Source organism: Eumetopias jubatus, unplaced genomic scaffold (genome assembly GCF_037043125.1).
Source record: "Eumetopias jubatus isolate StellerSeaLion01/CBP00866 unplaced genomic scaffold, mEumJub1_p1.0 scaffold_10, whole genome shotgun sequence".
Lineage (NCBI taxonomy): Eukaryota > Metazoa > Chordata > Mammalia > Carnivora > Otariidae > Eumetopias > Eumetopias jubatus.
This window is the reverse complement of record NW_028274816.1, coordinates 49,207,508-49,212,214: the sequence shown is the minus strand read 5'-3', so window position 1 is coordinate 49,212,214 and position 4,707 is coordinate 49,207,508.

The window sequence follows — 4,707 nt, the reverse complement described above, 5'->3', positions numbered from 1 at the left end:
CTCTTGGCTCCACCCCCCGTTTGAGCCGCGAACACCGCCCTCGAGCGCCGAGCTTTGAGGCTCCGGGGAGTTGCCGTTTCTGTACGCAGGCGCGCGATGGGGCGGGCGGGGGGGCGGGGAGGAGCCGAACCCCGGACTCTACTGAGGTGGGGGAGGCTCCTGGGGCCACAACCGCTGGGGGACTGGGGGGTAGGGCGAAGGGTAAGGGGCACCGTGAGAGAGGTTGGATTCTTGCGCCCGGCTTGGGGACTGTTCAGATCTTCGTTTAGGCTTGAAGCGATGACCCTGACTGGTATCAGTGCCCTGCTCATGGTTCACGTGGCGTTTCCTGAGGTACTGGCGTGGTGCCTCGAGTGCCTGAGTGGGTGATCGAAGACTGGCTTGTGTTTTTTCCTGCTTGGAGCTATTTCCCCGCATATGTGCCATTCTTTGGATGCAGGACTAGAGAGGCACCACAGAGAACACTGTGTGATTATGCCTGACTCTGATGCCAGCTTTAGGGATCTCTGAATTCTCTGTGGTTTGTGGCATTAAAAAAATGAAAGCGGAATAAATCGGAAGATCTAATTGGCTTTGACTATTGTGAGTTGGGCAGCATCCCTACTAATAAAGAGACATCCCCAGGAGTTTCACAGAATGGGAGGTTTTAGAGGCAGGATGGTGGGGCAAGGAAATTAATAGCAAAAGAAAATAAAGGGTTGGTACCCACCAGGTCATCTTTTTGAGGGAAGGGAATAGGTCAGAGTCTTATTTTGCAGATTACCTGATCAGGAAATTTTAGATGGGCTGTCCAAAGGTCACATTTCTGGGAGTGGTTGAAACTGCAATTGCTAATTAATTAAAAGTGTGAATGTTGATATGTTCTATGGGGGGTAAGTGACTTCATTTGGGGTCTTTCTTTTATAACTGTGAAGTGCCTCAAATTGTGTGTATCGTTGAAGGTGACTGTGCTGTGAAGGAAACCAGAGTATGTCACTCCAATATATACCTTTTTAACATAAAAATTATTTTGAACTGAAGGCAATTTATAAGCATGAAAGTCAGGAAAGCTCTCTCTGCCATTTCTGCCTAAAGGAAGGGTATACATTCTCCTTTATTGGAGACAACTCTAGACTCTTAGCCCATAGGAATCTGCAAATCAACCTTACTCCACTAGTTTCCTTTCACAGATTGCCACCCTTGGGAGCCTAAAATTGCTTTAATTTATCCTGTCATTTCTTTACAAACTTATTTGTTGAATGCTAAGCCACCACTTTTGAGTTACTCTTGTTTTCTCCCATATGACATGTACACACATGTTAATAAATTGTCTTCTGTTAATCTTTTTTGTTACAGAGCCCCAGCTGAAAACCCAAAATGGGTAGAGGTAAAAATTTTTTCTCTTTTGTAGCCCTAGTGTGTGTTATTTCTGGCATAGTTTTGATAGGCCTGCACTTCTGCTTCTTACTTTCCATGGACATTATGTTTGTGGGTGTAGGGGAGCAGAATTTGCCACCCAAAATATGTCTCTTTAGCATAAGGAGTATTTTAGGCTGATTATTTTTAAGAAACTGCAAACACAGGAGAAGCTCTAAAACTGAGAATTTTTTTTTTTTAAAGACTTTATTTATTTATTTGACAGAGAGATAGAGAGCACAAGTAGGCAGAGCAGCAGGCAGAGGGAGAGGGAAAAGCAGGCTCTCTGCTGAGCAGGAAGCCCGATGCAGGGCTCGATCCCAGCACCCTGGGATCATGACCTGAGCTGAAGGCAGCCACTCAACCGACTGAGCCACCCAGGCACTCCCTAGAAGTTACTTTTTGTAAGAAACATTTACATTTAGGGCGCCTGGGTGGCTCAGTAGTTAAGCAGCTGCCTTCCGCTCAGGTCATGATGCTGGAGTCCAGGATCAAGTCCCACATCAGGCTCCCTGCTCAGCAGGGAATCGGCTTCTCCCTCTGACCCTCATCCCACTTGTGCGCTCTCAAATAAATAAAATCTTAAAAAAAGTAAAAGAAACATTTACATTTATAAGGGAAATCTCCAATTGTAAGGGTGTTTCCCCCACTGTACCAAGAAGAGGGTACCTAAATCTCTAGAATGTTATCAGTGGAGAAGGCATGGACTTAAATCTCTACAACAACGTTATCCTTGTTTATTATGCTTTTCCTGGTAACCTCCCAGCATCTTCTTTTGTTTTTAGCTGGAGATGGTAATTAAGGTAATTTGGTCATTTGGGGGAGTCACTCGGTTTTCCCTTGTATACAGGAAGTATACATGTTATTAAACTTATGTTTATCTCCTGTTAATCTGTCTCATGTCAATTTAATTCTTAGACCAGCCAGAAGAATCTTGTAAGGCAAAGGAAAATTTTTCCTCCCCAACATGGATCACTATGTTACTAGGTGTTGGGATTTTGATGGTTGGAATCTTGGCCATTAAGTGTGCCCTCAAGAATGTGATGCTATGGCATTTAAGTGAGTAAAATAATTATAGGCAAAAAAATATTGGAAAGGAAGAGGTAAGATTATCGTTATTTCTGAGTGATAAGATTGTAGGAGTATATAATTGGGAAGTTGAAATTAATAGGACTTCATAAAACAAAAGAAGGGCACTTTATTTTCTCTTATAGCTGCACTTGCAATATTCATCTGTAGATTAGGTTTTTTAGTTTAGGTTTTTGGTTTTGGTTTTTGATTTTTTTTACCTGTACCTAGATGAAATCTTGAATGAATTCAATGATGTTTTCAATCAGTCTTGGATAATACAAGTTTCTTTGAAAACTTTTAGCTAAAAGATCAGTTTTATTTTAGTAGTGAAAAATGTCTTTAGTAATAAAAATGTCCAGTATAATAATCAATATTTCATTTAAAGCAAAAAAACTTCCTTTTTCCTTAACCACATCCAAATATGGTTATATCTCAATTATTGTGGTATTTATATAATATGTGGTTTTATAATAATGTAAATTATTTTTTATTCAAAACCAAGTAGATTTTCTAGATATTTTTTCTTTTTTTTTTTTTTAAAGATTTTATTTATTTATCTGACAGAGAGAGACACAGCAAGAGAGGGAACACAAGCAGGGGGAGTGGGAGAGGGAGAAGCAGGCTTCCCCTTGAGCAGGAAGCCCTATGCGGAGCTCGATCCCAGAACCCTGGGATCATGACCTGAGCCGGAGGCGGATGCTTAATGACTGAGCCACCCAGGCACCCCGATATTTTTTCTTTATTAAGGATTTAATTAGTTTTCTTTGTACCTGTTCTTAAATTTTAGAGATGTTCCACAGATAAATGTTCCATATTTATGTTAAATGTCCACAGATTATTTTTTTCAGTTGTTCAAATATCCATTAGAATCTCTCAGTCTACCATTCTGGGGCTTCAGTTGGACTCTACAGTTGTCCTGAAACTTACTTTCATTGTTTTCCTGAATTGGATTACTGTTTCCTGGAATTAAGTTAATTTTCCATTTTCATTAAAGTTCTTTTACCAACAGTTTCCTTTAGATGCATGTGTTAAATTTCTTAGTTCTTTAATGTTTGGAAATGTCTTAACTCTACTCTCACACTTTGCCACTATTCAAAACTCGGAAACATCACTTTAAAGTTTTCTGGTAGCTTATGTTGTCAAATCTAATACCAATTGTTTTCTGTTCCTCTATGTGTAATCTTATGTCTCCCGTTCAAATACTTAATGCTATTTATATCCCCAGTGTACTGAAATTTCATGACTTATGGCATGGATCTTTAAATATTTTTTACGCTAGATATAGGTGAGATTTTTAGTCTGTAGGTTCCAGATCTGAGAATTTTTCTTATATTTTTTGGTTTTTGGCAGTCTTCTCCATTTCAGGTTTTTTATTCCTGGCATTTGTATTTGCTGAAAGGACTATTCCTGAGTTGTGCCTAATTTTTCCTTCTTCATAGCTTTCTGTTCTTATTTATGGATGCAATATAATTTTCAATCTCTCAGAGTAATTACAGTTGTTCAGAGTTTTTTTGTCCATTTTTGTCTTTTATGTCCAAATCAAATTTCTTTTCAAAAAAGCTTGAATTGTTTTTCTTCCTTTTGCATGGGATACTTTCCTGAAATGTGTGGTAATCCTTGCCTGCAGTCAAGAGGTGAAATTTCTCAGGGCGCCTGGGTGGCTCAGTCGTTAGGTGTCTGCCTTTGGCTCAGGTCATGATCCCAGGGTCCTGGGATTGAGCCCTGCATCCGGCTCCCTGCTCAGCAGGAAGCCTGCTTCTCCCTCTCCCACTCCCCCTGTTTGTGTTCCCTCTCTTGCTGTCTCTCTCTCTGTCAAATAAATAAATAAAATCTTAAAAAAAAAAAAGTTGAAATTCCTCAACTGGCAGACATTAGAGCCAGCCTTTTCACCAGAAGACTGCTAGGGAGCTCTCTTCTCTGCTCTTTAATTTAGAGCAGAAACTAGGTCCAGTCTCCTGAGTTACTGGTGTTTGGGGTTAGGAGAGGCCCACAGTTCTGGGTATGGTTTTTCACTCAGACTGCCTATGCCTCAATCCTGTCTTTATTTGTGCAGTTGCACATCCCTCCTTGGTCAGTTTATCCAGAGATCAAACCCCCTCTGCAGTGTATTTGATTACAGAAGAGAGGAAAAGTAAAGGGGGAGAACAACCAGTTTGTGCACAAGTTTTCAACCAATCTGTTTCCAGGTCTATACCTCTCCAGCTTTATCATCTTTAGAGACTATAGAACTCAGCAACAAAC